General features: G+C 39.3%; 1 protein-coding gene across 2 annotated transcripts in view; it reads left to right on the forward strand.

The window, feature by feature from the left end:
• Positions 1-16,653, forward strand: part of SCAP (SREBP cleavage activating protein) — a 118,590-nt gene that overhangs the window by 13,586 nt on the left and 88,351 nt on the right. Inside the window, exon 1 of one of the 2 annotated variants that reach the window (XM_083132179.1) lies at positions 3,547-3,628. The exons of the other annotated variant lie outside the window; for it this stretch is intronic. The gene's annotated coding sequence lies outside the window, so the exon portion shown is untranslated. Of the gene's footprint in view, positions 1-3,546; positions 3,629-16,653 lie in introns of those variants that run through there. 2 annotated transcript variants of the gene reach the window in all.

Below are 16,653 nucleotides of genomic sequence, written 5' to 3' on the forward strand. Positions count from 1 at the left end.
TAGGCTCAAAATATAAATAGTGACCCTCGTACAAAGGAAAACTGGAAACCGAAGCTGCGAATTCCTAGGGGGATAATTCCATCTTACGTTTGATTTGCGGTGACGTGGCTGTGATTATGATATGCACCTAGATTTTTCTGCCACGCACTTCTTGCTGGTAACTAAAACGTCAGTCCGCGTTAATTTAATATGTGCAAAAATATTTTTTCAAAACGAAACATAAGTTGGAAAAAATAGCGTCTCATTTTTAGCACACGACCGGGGGGCAAAAATACTATCTTGCTCCCTCAATGATAAGTGGGGCACGTCGCCCCCCTGTCACTTGAAGGTTACCTTCGCCACGCTTAAGGCTGTAGTGGTAACGTTGTCGCCTTGTGATCAAAGGGTTCCGCGTTCTATCCCCGGTGGAAGCACTGTGGTTTGGATCCTGCTTCAAACTGTATGCCAAATCCCGGGTAACCTATCTCTGCATAAAGTGAACTTAGAAAGCAAAACTCAGTTTTAGAAAGCAAAACTCAGTTAAGCCGTTGCTCTCTTTTTTGCACTTAAGTTCAAGTAAAAAATGAATTTTTCATTGAAAGATTCTGGGAGTTGTAACTTAAATACATAAAGCTTTTGTACTTGATCACCCGCCCCCCCCCCAAAAAAAAGGTCAGGATATACTTTTTAAATAGGCTTTCCATCAACTTCAGAGTCCTGCTAACATGGGCGTCGGGAGAGGGGTCGAACAGATCCGTCACCCCCCCTTCAAATTTTTATTGTTCACTTCATGTCTCCCTGAAAACAACAGTTTAGATATTATCCGAACAGACCAACAAAGTAAAAAAAAATCATATAAAAGAAATGAATACAAAATACAGACATCAATTTATGCTTTCGTCCTCTGACCAGTTTTCAAGAAATTAAGAGTTTTGTGTGAGGAGCACACACTATAACCAGTATGGCTAAAAATTTCCTCTAACTTTTAAAGTTTATTTTTAACGAGGTGTGTAAAAGTTAATAACAATATATAATAAGTATACATTTCAGTACACTGACTGTGTGAAATGGTTTAAAATATAGGGATAATAGTTGTGCTGAATATTAACTTTTTACTGGATCTAGTAGAAAAGTCTCCCCAAGGAAATAATAATAATAAATAAATAATGGAATAGAAGTTGTTTTTCATTAGTTTGTAATAGTAAAAATAAAGTAATTATTGTTATTTTTCTCTTTAAGTTTTATCTATTGCTTGAAGCCCCTTCAAAAATTTCTGGCGATGCCAATGGCTGCTATTCAGCTAAACCGAAAAGTACTATGTTAAAGCAACGCTCTAAGAGTTCCACGTGTACTTGCAATCGAAATTGTCATGTAAGGTTAGGACCTCTTGCGGCACAGATAATGGATGCAGCCGAGACCTTTGTGAGCTCATTTGTGCCTTGTTGCTAGTCTGCCGTGGAGTGGTTGCGCTACCATTGAGCATATCTTGGCGTATAATAGCGCTTAATGGATCAAGAAAGATAATTCCTCGACTGTGAACCTTGTATAGGACTTTTGTCGAGTCTTAGCCCAATACCATAGTGAGCGTACGTATCTCGGTGATTTTTTTTCAGTGGTGATTTCGTAGAAATGGTGATTTGTTTGAATCGCGATGTGCGTTACACGTGAGTTTGACATCACTTATGTTTATATTTAGTAGTTTTTTTTTATGCACTGTGTGGTTGCCTCTGGAGGCAGTACGGAACGTGCTCTTGGGTACTACGGGGTAATGTGGTTTGGTAAACTCTCATGTCATCTCAGGTTATATACAGGGCCATTCACGGAATTTAACTCGAAGTGAAGCAAGATATTGGTGTTTTTTTCTTAAGAGCGACAGAAATGTATCCAACAGAGAACAACCACCAGACCAGCAGCGTTTCGAGTTCGGTACAAAGCTGTGTTTTTAAAAAGCGACATGCATGTATGATTATATTACACATTCGAAACTGGTAAAAATGGCGCCAATTTGCATCAGGCGCTGCGAGCATCCAAATGTTCTATCCTTATATGGGCAGAGTGCACTTTTACTGCTCAGCTTTTAACCTGCTAAGGAGATTTTAGTTCTCAGAGGCAGTGTTGGTTTTAGCTATGGTGCAAATAACATAGTGTGAATTAATCTCCAACAAGTGTACACATGAACGGTTTCTGTTTCTTGAACTAATCTCAAAGAAGTGTAGAATTTATTCCATTTACATAATATGCTCTAGTGAAACGTGTTCGATTTATTTCTGCTATTTTAAAACTGTCAGCTAATTATGCTCATCTCTGTACAGTGGTTCAGGCCAAAGAACGGACTTGGAAATTCTATTTTTGTCTCTTCTGTCGAAAGCCATGGAGGGTGACATGAACCACTGAACCAATCGGCTTTGTCCAGTTGCCGTGTTGAGGGGGAATTCTCGTGGTATTCTGCGTTGCCAAATGTTTCGTTTTGGGTCGTTTTCGAAACGGGTGGCACCCTCATGAAAGCCAAGCACGGCGAAGCCTAATGGTTGCCGCCACGTAGCAAGCGGATGGGACTCAGATTCCCTGCCTCTCCCTGATATGCGAGCTTTTCCCCTCTTGAACTGGAGGCGGAAAGTCTGGGTTTCATCAAGTCCATTCTTTGGCCGGGCGGACTTTAGTTGTTCAGATTCCACTTTATGCAGATAGACTAATCGGGCATAAAGTGGACTTAAAATTTAAGCCTTGAACGGGTGAAATGTTTAATACAACTGTAACCTACATGCTTCTTTCAGGTAAAATAAAAGAGAAGTGTTTCGAGGTAGCAACACGTCTGTCCCTCATTTCGTTACAGAACATAGGTTAAAAATTGTGTTCATTTTTAGTAACATTTCAGTGTCAAATTTTGGAGTGTAAGGGGTGAACCTTCCACGTAGTATAGATCCACCAAGCTTTCTGAAACCTCGGAAAATATGTGAACTACAAGCTTCTCCGTAACTTGAACTAGCGACACTTATAGTCATTGCTCCCGCGTCAGGGTTTCAGATGGGTTGGTGGATCTATACACCCCAGACTGCATTTTGCAGACTAACGAGGGCCAGTATAATTCTGTGTGCTGTGCTGTTTTTGCTTGTGTGTGCTGAGTGCCCCTTTATAGCCTCAGCTTTTAACCGAAGTCAGAGTATTTTAAGATTTTAATTATGCGACATTACAGCTATGTTATTTGTTATGGTAAGCGGCTGGACCCGTATAGCGTGACGGGTGCAAAATAGCCTAAGTGCTGACCCACCAAACATTTTATATTGAAATTCAAATGTGTCAAATGTTTGGTTAACCACCCTATATAAACGCACACATATAAAATAGCAATGTTCGCTTTGCCTCTTCTACTTTGCACATAAAATTATTCCACAACAAGCTCCCGTTTCCGAAACAATTTTCTGCACAAGAGGTCGCTATTTTGAATATGCCAAAGGTTGTTTGAAGTGGACTTTTGTAAGTGATCAGTCGTTGTTGACTCATGCTGAGTTGGACTTTTACTGTCTGTCTCCGTCGTCAAGGATGTTAGTTGGTAGTCATCTGTGGCATGTACGGATGTGCATTTCTATTAGATCGCTTAGGGAGTCAAGACAATTATGAACGGGGAACAGCTTTATATGTAAATATACAAGTATGTTCATATGATGTTAAAAACAATTCTTTTGTATTATCTTTGCGAATCATGGTATTTGTAAGCACGAATAATGCTCTTATTTTATTTTCCGTATTTTTAGCACATGTTTTAGTTATTTTTACATATAATTCCCATATTTTCAAAAATTTTCCTACATATATTCATTCCATTTTCATGCTGTTACTACATTTTTCCTTTTGTGTTAAATACCAAAGGTTTTCCATTCATCTGTATTCTGTTCGTTCTGTACTCTCTGTTTATTTAAAATCTTTATAATATAGAATGCACTCTGAAGCTTTCGTGTTGAAATAAACTGCATATTTTTAATATACTCCCATTACTATGCAATATTGAACGTAGTTTGTCAATATAAACCTGTCTTTAGGGACATCAGGAGATGCACATTTCGGCACTTGAAAAAGATACCTTGGTAATCAATTGTTTCGGTAACAGAAATTAAACCAAATTTTGTATTTGAATTTTGCATGACAATGTCGTGTGTGAGCCTAATACATTTTATTTAGCTAGGTGAGCCACTTGCTTAATGAAAATTGCTACTGTCCCTATCTTGGGCAAGATCAATCCAATCTTTTCCATCCTTACAGATTTCCAGTGGCGTATCCTGGATTTTCATAAAGGGCATGCTGTACACATTTTTTTAAAAACATATACATATAATGGAATGGGGGATAGCATTATACGTATTCAATAGTTGACGATTTGCACATTAACATTACTAAATATTGCATACCGTATAAAGTAATGAAATATGGATAATACAGTTTAAAACTCACCAGGTTTGATGTCTGATGTGGAAGTCTTCATAAAGTTATAAAATCACTTGATATTTATAAACAGTTTATATTTACATTGGAGATTCGCAATTTAGTTTTGTTTGGCTTATGCAAATGACATTATAGTAGAGGCCCAAATTACAATCAGAAATTCAGGAACAAAAGACCAGACTTAATTAAAATAATTTAAATGTAAATTCTGCTCTTCTGTTTTGAGTGGTAAATTCCCTTATAACATCTTCGTAAAATGAGGGCAATGCTTTAATTTTCAGAAGCAGCTCTTTTTCAATTTATAATATACCAAGCGCACTTAATCTTCCTTGCGATTGGATTGCTCTAATATATTTATTAATTCTTCTTAATGCTGAAAAAGATCGTTACACTGATGCAGTTGAAGCTGGTATTGACAAAATGAGTGTAGCCAACTTGTAAGTTTCACTTTAATGTTATGAATATTGTTCGTGTTCATATATGGTACTAGTGCATGTAGAGGTTTATTTTCAAACTCTGGGGAAGAATAGAGAGTAATCAACTCATTCTTTAGCTTTACAAAGTCAAATAATAATAATAATCCTGTATCACACCCTCTGTTTCATTTTCAGTCATTTTTTAAAAATATTTCGGGAAAATACTGCACTAAGCCATGTGGAACTTTGAAAGAGGCCCAGAAATAAAAATAAACCAAACTTTAAACTAAATGTGCATTGCATTGTACCTCCAAGGAAAAAAAATCAATCGCTGCCACCTTTTTGTTCAACGAAACAAGCATGCTCTTCTCTGTAGCTGTCACCTCACAGCATGCAGTCAACGTGATATTCACCCATTGTGAGGGGGGAAAAAGCGGAGAGGGGAGGGAAGAAGAACGTGAGGAGCTCTTGTCCACCTTAAGAGGGAGGTGGAGTTTGGCGAAGGTCGCCGTGGAAAGCGCCAAAATTTAACATGGGCTTTTTTGCATTTTGTTGAATATAACGTTTTAGGACAAAAATTTGCCGGAAAACACTCAGTGGATGTGAACTTAGTTTATGAAACTTTGAGTACATGACACATTCATGCAATTTCAGTTCGTTAAATGTGCACAAATTCCATTATTTTTTTTCAATTTCCCATAAGGAAATACGTAAATAAGCACAGAATGGTTATAGGATTTGTGGGTAGCACCAATGAAAATGGCCATTATGATGCATACTAACGTAATGGTCAATCCTTTTATGACTAAGCTAGGGAGGGCTTTTCTTTCAAAAGTCACTTGCACAGCCCAAAATGATTGTTTAAAAATGTCATGTATTATCGACAGCGAAAGATACGGCCGCTTCAGCCGAATTTCATTCGTAATAGTTCGCCACTTGGCCACTAGATGTCTCTGTTTGAAAATTGCCCCAGGGAGACGGGGAGGGCTAGACGCGCGGGTGTTTGAATCCTCTGCACAGGTGGGTTCCGTCCCCTCGTCAGAAGGTCCCGTAGCTGTCACAGCTTGATTTATTGCCTCTTTCCCAGGCAAGAAACCAAGAAAGCAGGAAGGTCACGAGTTTGTGTATGTTTGAGTGTAGAGAAGCAGAGCATATTTACCGTGAATTGGAACCAGTGACACAGTAACTTTATCTCGATCCCTACCGCGAAGGACGTATTCAGGGGGGTCCAGGAGTCCCAACCTCCCCCCGAAAGACTTACCAAGTACAAAAATTAAATAATGAGATCATAAAATAACTTCAATTAAGTAATGAAAATAAGGTTGTTGTCTAATCGCAATTTGTTTATTTCCGCAAAAATATTGGAAAGCAATACGACTTTGAATGACAGTACCAAAGAAGATTTATGCAAGAATTATTACTACTTATAATAACATGCAAAATATTACCAGGAATTTTACTTTCGTCAACTGGATCTAACATCATTTTTTCATACTCAATAAATATTATATTCTTTATCTATTTGGCATTAATTTCCTTGCCAGGGCAGTTTCTATTTATTTACAAATTTTGCCGACCTTAACTACACGTAAGCTAGATAATGAATACGTGATGTTATACTGTATCACTGTTGTTATATCGCCTTCTTATCTATTAATGTAATAAAAATATATTAATTAATTTAATATAATTATACTTATTTTAATTTAACATTATTAATATTATTATTTTGAGACATTACGTTAGGACGCCCCTCCGAAATATATATCTCGATACCTGCCTGGTGTTCGATTTGAATAAAATGTAGAAAAGGCGGGGAGGGTGGTAGTGCTTCCTCTTTTTACATTTCGATAGTTTTACCTCACATGTAGTACTTTGTGAGTCAACGGTGCAGATAGGAAATACGTGTACACACACACACATAATTGATGATTAATTCGCAAAGGAACTTCGTTAAATTCCCATGCTTGTTCCGCTCACAAATCATATCCTCTCCAAATTACAATAGCCTACTATCGTTGTTGCTTACATATATGTGTGTGTGGTTCCTAGAACTTCACTATTTCCAAGCATAAACTTGATGTGACTCTTACAAAACATTTGTTTTTGGAGTGGAAGGATAATGAAAAGGTCTACTGTTTCTTTGCAAATCTTCAATTAATCTAAAATTTAGTATAAAAACATAATTTTGGCTGACTTGCTAACTTGAGATTTAAAGACAAATTATTAATTTGAATTCTCCATAACAATAACAAAAGTGACATAAAATGTAGAAGGACAAGACTAGTGTTGCCCACGGGACGAGACGGGACAGGCTTTTAAAAATTCGAGACGAGACGAGATTGATCATGTGTCCCGAGACAAACGAATATTTTCGAGACGAGACAGCATTTCACAGCATTTCCACGAGACGAGACAGGCCAAAGTCTCGTCTCGTGGGCAACACTAGACAAGACTCTTGGCTTGGTTGAGAATTACGTTAGACATGTACAGGAAAGGGGAGGGAGAATTCCGTCTTCTTCCTCTTCAGCGCGAACCCTGCCTCCTACATTCTACATGTCCATTCAAAATGTCTTCTTAGTTTCAGATATTTTTGCCTCCCCTATAGCGTAATGGTAAAGATGACCCTCGTAATGTCAAAAGGTCCCGAGTTTGGTACCTGGTGGACGCCCAATAGTTCAATCCCACTACAAATGTAGGTCCAGTCCCGATTAGCCTATCTATACATAAAGAAGACTTACAGAAACTCAAACTCAAGATACTCAAACGACCGGCATAGGGTTGACGGCGCTTGGTGCAGTGAGATAGCTCCCCTTTGCCAAATGAAAATTAGGAAACAAAAACTCATCTTCAGGGGTTCCCTCACTTTCTCGCCCTTAGATGGCAGCTGCTGATAAGGGATGAGCATCCCCCCCCCCAAAAAAAAAAAAATTCTGCCTACGAGCCTGCTGTCCTGCATCGTGACCGTCCGGTCTAAGGCGTTATGCTTTGGGCTCTCCAGCTACGGGACGCGCGCAGGTTCGAGTCTCCTGGAAGAAGCGTAACAACTTTTCTCCTGATATTTCGGCCAGTCAAACTCGCGGCCCGCGGGCCGCATGTAGGCCCCAGCATCCGTTAATGCCTTGGCCCCACTTAACACTTCATGCTTGAAATTATCTATACGTTTGTAGTTATCCCGTTTTCTCTTTTCTCGTGATACAAGACCAGACTCATCCAAACTTCAACACATTGACCAATTTTCCCTACACAGGTATACATTCCATTATAGAGTAGGTGTTGTGTCAACTAAGCAAGCTGATGGACATGTTACATCTGAAGTACGAAAATATCTTGCCAGGTGGGGGAGGGCAGCGTGCATACTTTCTGTCGCCTATGAGTTTGTTTCTTGATTTTCAAGGATTTACCTGGAAGAAAATTCAGTTTCTGTAAAAGTTTCAAAGAACCATATGGCTGCCCAAACTTCGTGGGAGTAAGAAAAGGACTATAGAAGAGGAATGCAGATTTTTCAAGTGAAATGCTTACTTTTGTTGTGAAGTGAATACTGAAAAGCGTAGAAATTTTGTACCCTGATAAAGTAAATTCATTCAGAAATATTTCTTTATCACGAAATAAATTTGCCATAATCTGTGGCGGAGTGGTTAGCACAACCCGTCGCGACACCAGAGGTTGCGGGTTCGAATCCTGGCCTGAGCATGGGTTTTCTTTGTATGTGTCCCTTCAGCAATTTCATCATATCATTACTCATCCTCATCGTCGCCATTAGCCAAACGTTGCAGAAAAGGAACGCTAATAAAAAAATCAGAGGAGAGGATTTATTACTTAGTCAACGAACAATTGAAAGCGAAAATTGTTCGTGTTGTTGCCTTTTCGCTCACAATATGCGAAATTACGGACGTCTGTGAGCTAGCTCGGTTTGCTCCCTTCACTCGTGGATGCGATTCTTATCTCGATATGACAGTAAAACTACTTGAATGATTCCTCCCCGTGACACAAGAGCTGATATTTTGAAGGAAGTGGAGGCCATTTTGCAAAGTTACAGTCTTCCGTTATATTAAAACTTTTTAATAAAGTTATAATTTGTCCAAAGTAAAAATACTACGTGATGAAGTTGGAAACAGGTTTCAAGACTTCATAGGGTGCGAAAGGCAATAATCTTGTTCTGCTCTGCTCCCTTTTCTTTAAGATGGTGCGTGTGAAAGTCCTGACTTCGAATGGAACTTATTTAATTGCAGTGCAACTCGTATTGAAAAATAAATATCGCGAGGTGGGCTATCCTTGATTTTTCTTATATCTCCAATAGCAGTACCCTCGAATAAGCTATTTTGCTGTAGAAATTTTATTAATTTTGGTTGCACTTGCCTTGGTGAAAAGTTGTTTTCCATAATGAAGATTAATGAAACAGCCGAATGATCAAGAATGACTGACAAAACATTTGTTGTCTGCATTAAGAGTTTCATGCTAACAAAAAACTTATTGCAGACTTATGAGAAGCTTGTTAAAAAAAAAAAAAAAACAGTGAAATCTGTGCGAAACGAAACTATAATTGCACACAAACAGTTACAATTGTAACCAATTTATACTCGAAAGTAACATGTAAAATACTATAACCATGAAAAAATATGGGGGGAGGTCTATATAATTTACATATCGATGCTGCAATAATAATCACTGGAATCCCCCCCTCCCCGACCCCATTGGGTCGAACCACTTAGTTCTGGATTTTAAGGTGTTGGGGTTCTAGATATGTGGCCCGGATAGTTTTGACATTATCGTTATGCGGCCCTACTCACGAATTGAGTTTGACATTGCTGGTCTATAGTACCTGTTGAGGAGATATATGCGTGTGTGTGTGTGTGTCATAGAACATCACTACTTCCAAACAAACTTGATGTGGCTCTTACAGAAACATCTGTTTTGGAGTGGAACGATGACGAAAAGTTTACACTGGCCTCCCCGATGGTGCAGTGGTAGCGTCGTAGCCTTGTTATCAAGGGGTTCCAGGTTCGATACCCGGTGGAGGCACGTAGTGGTTCGGATTCAACTTTAAACTGTAGGTCCAGTCCCGCTTAGCCTTACTGTGCATAAAGTGGGCTTAAAACACTAAATCAATCAACCAACAAAACGGTTTACCGTTTCTTTGCAAATCTTCAATTAATGTAAAATTTAGTATAAAAACATAATTTTTGCTGACTTTCTAACTTGAGATTTAAATACAAATTATTACTTCGAATTCTTCATTAAAAATAACAAAAGTGATATAAAATATTGGATAAAATTCTTGCCTTCGCTGAGAATCAGATTAGAGATGTACAGGTTAGGAAAGTGGAGGGAGGATTTCCTGGCGTCTTCCCCTTCGCCTCCTTCGTTCTACATTGCATTCAAAATTTCTTCTTAGTTTCAGATATATTTTGCATCCCCTATAGCATAATGGTAAAGGTGACCCTTGTAATTTAAAATATCCTGAGTTTGGTATGCGGTGGACGCCTAATAGTTAGTTCAATCCCACTATAAATATAGATCCAGTCCCGATTAGTCTATCTGTATATAAAGTAGACTTAAAACAGAAACTCAAGATACTCAAACGATTATCATAGGGTTGGCGGCGATTGGTGCAGTTAGAGAGCCCCCTCTGCTCAATCAAAATTATGAAACATAAACTTTTCAGTCAGTAAAACCATCGTGGTACGAACATTAAAATTTTTGTTTCAATTACATATTCGACGTTGATCTTGTCCAGCAGATTACCAATTGTGATAACTTTTCTCTTCTTTAAAAACTACACAAGGAAACAAGTTGAAAACGTAAATTGGACAAGGTTTCTTCTCTAGAACTGATTTTTAAAAGACCATGTCTTAGAGAAGCTCTGAAGGATATTCTATTCTTAAAACGCCAATCAGAATAAGGGATCAGCACTTATGTATATTTTCTCCCGCAGGCACGTGACCGGGGGGGGGGGGGGAGGGTGAAGCTGAAGACCGTTCCGAAATCCTACAAATATGTAATTAAAATAGGGTATAGCGGTGATTAATTTTACTTACATTAAACATCCTGTACAATAACTTGTAATATACTGAGAAATTCATTTTCAGGGGTTCTATTCCCCACTTTTTCGCCCTTAGATGGCAGCTGCTGATAAGGGATGAGCCTTCCCCCCGAAATAAAATTCTGGCTACGGCCCTGCTGTTCTGCATCGTGACTGTATGGTCCGATGCATCATGGTTTGAGCTCCGTCTACGGGACGCGCGCAGGTTCGAGTCTCTTAGGGGAAACGTATCAACTTTTCTCCTGAGATTTCGGCCTGTGTATAGGGCTGGTTGCCACCCACCATCGTGAGGAGATTGGGAAGCTATGAATGAGTCACGGAAACCTACAACAAAGATTAGGGGTTCGTCGTGCTGACCGCACATAACTGGTTGGACTGGAAGTGACGCCTACAGTCGGTAGGTGGGCTCTGGCCCTCAGGGGCTGTAGCACCACGGGTTTACTTACGTATATTGGCGTAACCAAGTGTGGGTCCACAGAGGCTCGGCCTCTCCTCGAAATTATGTCACTTTATTTTGGCCAATTCACTGGGATTTTTTTAAGAGTACTTTGTAACACGTATAGTGCTGATCTTGAAGATCATACTATAATTAGTTGGACTAAATTTCACTTGGCAAGCAATCAATTAACATTGGGAAAAATCACAATAGGAGAGAGCAACTAATGTGATGCAGGAACTGGTCATATGTTTCCACAGGGGATTCCCATCATCACTGAGAGTTTGTCCCCACCCTTGGCCGATTAGCCGGCCCCGTGGCGGAGTATTTATCTCATTTCGCTACGACGCCAGTGGTCCCGGGTTCGAATCCGGTCTGGGCATACGTGTCCTTCGTTAGCGTCTCTTCATCGATTACATCATATCATCATTAGCCAAGAGTGGCAGAAAGGCGAAGTAAAATAAACAAAATCAATCAATCTTGGCCGATTAAAGCTGCTGTGAACTCCAACGATGAGAACTGTGCAAAGGGACTTAATTCAGATCATAACAAAGAAAACTACTTCATCAAAGTGTATGTTCAATATTATACTATTGTTTCCTGACATCTTTGTTACTACTGTACATTTTGTTACTTTGTTTTGTCCGTCTTTCTCCTTTTCAGTTTTTCCATATGTTATTACGCATGTCCACGTTTCCCCTTTTTAAATTCCAGGTAGTTTCGCTCCTGCCCATCTCTAATAGGGACTCGATTCGTTAATAGTTGAAATAATAATTGTTACTAATTCTTGCCTTATTATTATTATTATTATTATATTGATTTTGTATAAAAAAACACCCCCTTCAAAGGAAAATACTTTCTTTCAACAGATATTCTCTACCGCCTTCTTTACTCTCAATTGATAAAATTCCAACCTCAACAAGAAAATTCAACATAATTATAGTAGCCACTGTAATCAACCAAATTTATTCAATCAAAACTTTAGTCATGAATGTTCTGTCTCTGGAGCCTGCCACTCGTCTCGCTCCATGCAAGAATCAGCCAGCAAGCAGAGAAATGCGAATTGCTTTGCCAGTGGAGAAATTTTAGCCTCCGAAACCAGAATTAAAAGAAACAGGTGGGTGTCCTTTTCCTGGAAACCTCCCTGCGGGAGTCACGCGGAGGGGAGGGGGTGGTGAAGGAAGGAAGGTTCTCTGGCCTCAGGCTTAGGACAGCCGAAAAGAATTCCTAGTCCTCTGATATGTCGCTAGGTGTCTCTGTATCGCATCGGGCCAGGAAACTACTTTCATGCCAACCTCCAGCCCACTCTTAAAATCTACCTTCGCTGATGCGGTCCATCCGACATCTTGCTCTGCGACGACATTAATGAGCATTTCTACATTCTAATTTCCGACATTCATGAGCATTTCTACATTCTAATTTCTTATATAGGAGAAGTATTTATTTTACACAAGAGCGCTCAACTAAGCTTATATTACATTTCTTGGATCTGAAGTGAAAGAAAGTAATAATTATTTTCCCACAATTGACGGATACGCCGCACGCATCGCATGCGCCCAGAATACGCCTCTGATCTCAACGTTATCTCTCCATCTTCGTCCTGGCCTTCCTACAGGTCTCTCACCATCAGGTTTACCAACAAGAATCCTGTAAACTCTTTTTTCCTTCCATTCGTGCCACATGCCCTGCTCACCTAAGTATTCTTGATTTAATTATTCTAATAACTGGACGTAAATACAAATTGTGCAATTCTATATTATGTAACCTTCTCCACTCATGCCTTTTAGGTCCAAATATTTTCGCAAGGATTTTGTTTTCAAATACTCTTAATTTATGTTCCTCTTTTAATGTAAGGGACCAAGTTTCACATTCATATAGTACTGCAAGCAAAATTACTGTTTTGTATATTTAATTCAACATTTTGATTGAGACTACAACATATCTCACGTTTCTGAGTGCGTATGAATCCGTTCACTGCTTATGACCTTTCGTTGAACGGAAATATCAAATTATAACAAGCATGACCTCTCATAGGACATAAAAAAAACAATCAAACAAAACTCGACCTAATAATTACAAGGGGCACTAGGATATTCGCTTGTGAAACACCGCAGGTATTTCTTATACCCTGAGGCTTCTTTACTACATTTCTTAATGGCGGAACAGTTATAGGCATTAAACGAAACCAGAATGTCTCATTTCGGCTTATCAGTCAGTCGTCACTTCCTTTATGCAGAACAGGAAGGAAGAAGTTTATGAAAAATTCAAATTTTGCTTGCCTAATTGTTGCCACATGTTGTCATAGGCCGATTATTACGTTGTATACCAGGCGTGACACAAATTAACGACACCGGGTTTGTAACTCTGCGAGGAAACAGACCTGAACGTACATCTATCTGATTTGAATATGTAATTTGATTACGAGAATCACTATGGGTGCGTCAGGATTTAGACCCTTCTGCAGGGTGTCCAAAAAGTCGCAACCGAGATGTTGAACGTACCTAACTTTTTTTATTCAAAAAGCGATAGAGACATAAATCTCGCGATGGGTTTTAACTTTGTGTATGTGGATGTTTTTTTTTAAACATTAAACAATAAAAGTTTTCTCCCATGAACGTTCAGTATGAGGGGGGAAAAGTTTCTGTACGAAGTTAAACATGAATAAAAGCCAACTATGGAGTAGCTTGCAATAATTTTCGATATGTATCAATGGGTATTTATCGAAATGATGAAATTACGATAATTTTTTTACACATTTTGTTCATTACAGAACGATCTAAGGGGTTAATTATGACATTCTTAAAAAGCGTGTTTATATATATATTACGAGGTGGACTGGCAACATCGGTCGTGTCAGAGAACGTAACCAGGTGTGCCAGACATCTGGCTGTGTTATTCAATCAATGCCCTGATGAAATAAAATATTTGAAATTTATCATATATGAGACTAACCTACCTACCTTTGTGTGCGATACAATTCAAATCCTTTCATTTGGACCCAAGCCCCCATGGTGCAAGTGTCTTTTAGAGACAAAGAAATAGAATTACAGAGTTCTTGATCAGGACCAATGATTGATTGAGTTGGAGTTTTTTTAAATTCCACTTATGCAAAGTAAGGCTAATCGGGACTGGACTTACCGTTTGAAGTGGGATCCGAACCACTATGTTCCTCCACTGGGTATTGAACCCGGGACCCTTTGATTGCAAGGTGACGATGGTACCACTGCGCCATCGGGGAGGCAGTGATCAGGACCAATGAAAGACACATATAGAAAATAAAAGTATTACCACACCGTTATTAAATGCTCGGACCAAATGACGTCATTCACTCATCGAACGGGCATGGAGAAGACGGGAGTCTCCGCGATTTGGTATGGTAAACGCCGCCTTGTAATCGAGGAGTCCCGAGTTCAACACCCAGCGAAGACACATAGTGGTTCTTCAAATATCACCTTAAACTGTAGGCATGGCCATACATCGACAGAAATAATGGTAATGGTTCTACTTTTAATAGCCACAGGATAGTACAAGGGGTATACTGAAAGTAATGAGCAACATTTTTTAAAAAAAAAATCGTATCCGTCAATACACGCAAAGTAAATCATGGCAAAATATAGACTTTACTGAACGCGTCGAGGTAGTGTGATGTCATTAGCTACGATCGCGTGAGCGCAGTCAGTTGTTTAAAAATGGCTGACTGTGCTGGTTTATGATTGAATTCCTTGTTAAAGAGGTAATTCCTGCTGGTGGAATTCAGAATAGACTTCAGCGTGCGTATGGAGATATATGCATGGATGCTAGCAGTGTTAGAAGACCAGTAAAACATTTTAAAGAAAGAAACACGTGCATCAAAGATCAGCCTCGGAGCAGTCACCTCCTGCCTCCACGGAATGCAACATGGAAAGCAGAGGCGTGCATTCAGGTTGAATTTCTTGAACCTGGAGTAACCATAAATGCTCGCCGTTATATCCAAACACTTCACAAGCTCACAACATGATAATGCACGCCCGCACTCTGCTCAGTTCACAAGGGAGGAACATTGCACCCTCCGACTGTCGTCTGTTTGGTTTTGTGAAGGAACAGTTACGAGACCAATACTGCCAGACGACGGAGGACATGCAGAAAGCAGTGCGTCAGTGTCTGCGAGCAGCTGGAAGGGAGTTCTACCATTTCATTCATTCATTCATTGTTTTCTGCCTAATTGGCAGGTTTTTCACTGCAATCTCCAGCTTTCCCTGTTCTCTGCCTTACGCTTCGTAATAGCATACGACCCAGTTAATTTAATATCATCCATAAGCTGATATCACTTTCTTCCACGGACTTTTCTTCCTTCAACCATTCCCTCCAAGGCATCTCTTAGCAGGCAGTTTCTTCTTAGACAGTGTCCTAACCAGTTTCTTTTCCTCTTCTTGATGGTCTCCAGTATAGATCTTTTTTCACCAACTCTTTTCAGTACGGCTTCGTTTCTTACCTTGTCTGTCCATTTTACACGCTCCATTTTTCGCCATGTCCACATTTCAAAAGCTTCGAGTAGTTTCTCTTCATTTCTTCTCAACGTCCAGGTTTCTGCACCATATAGTGCTACACTCCACACAAAACATTTCACTAATCTCTTCCTTAGACCTATGTCCATGGGTCCACAAAAAACATTTTTTCTTCTATTGAAAGCTTCTTTTGCTATTGCGATTCTCATTTTCACTTCTTGGTTGCAGCTCATGTCACTGCTTATAGTGCATCCGAGGTACTTGAAGCTATCCACTTGCTGGATTCTTTCACTGTTTGCTCTCACATTAATATTCCTTGGTTTCCGTCCTATAACCATTGCCTTTGTCTTCTTTACATTAATCTTCATTCCATACTGCTCACAGCTGCTGTTTAACTCTTCTAACATACTATTTATGGTTATTTCATCCTCAGTGAATAATGCCATGTCATCAGCAAATCTTATGCAGTTTATTCTTCTTCCTCCCAATTTGACACCTCCTGTGCCCTGGAAACAAGTTTTCACTATATCTTCTAAATAGATATTAAACAAAGTAGGCGATAGGCAGCATCCTTGTCGTACTCCTCTTCCAATTTCACAGCCTTCTGTCATTTCGTCTCCTGTTCTCACTTTAACTCGTTGATTCATGTATAAGTTGCTTAGAAGTCTTCTCTCTTTCCAATCTACACCAATTTTCTTCAGAATTTCTAAAAGTTTAACCCAATTCACTCTATCAAAGGCTTTCTCCAGGTCTACAAATACTACAAACACATCCTTTCCTTTCTCTAAATATCTTTCCCCAATGGTCCTCAGTAAACCAATTGCATCCCTTGTACCTCTTCCTTTCCTGAAACCAAAC

The sequence above is a fragment of the Lepisma saccharinum genome, chromosome 12 (genome assembly GCF_977018435.1).
Source record: "Lepisma saccharinum chromosome 12, izLepSacc3.1, whole genome shotgun sequence".
Taxonomy (NCBI): domain Eukaryota; kingdom Metazoa; phylum Arthropoda; class Insecta; order Zygentoma; family Lepismatidae; genus Lepisma; species Lepisma saccharinum.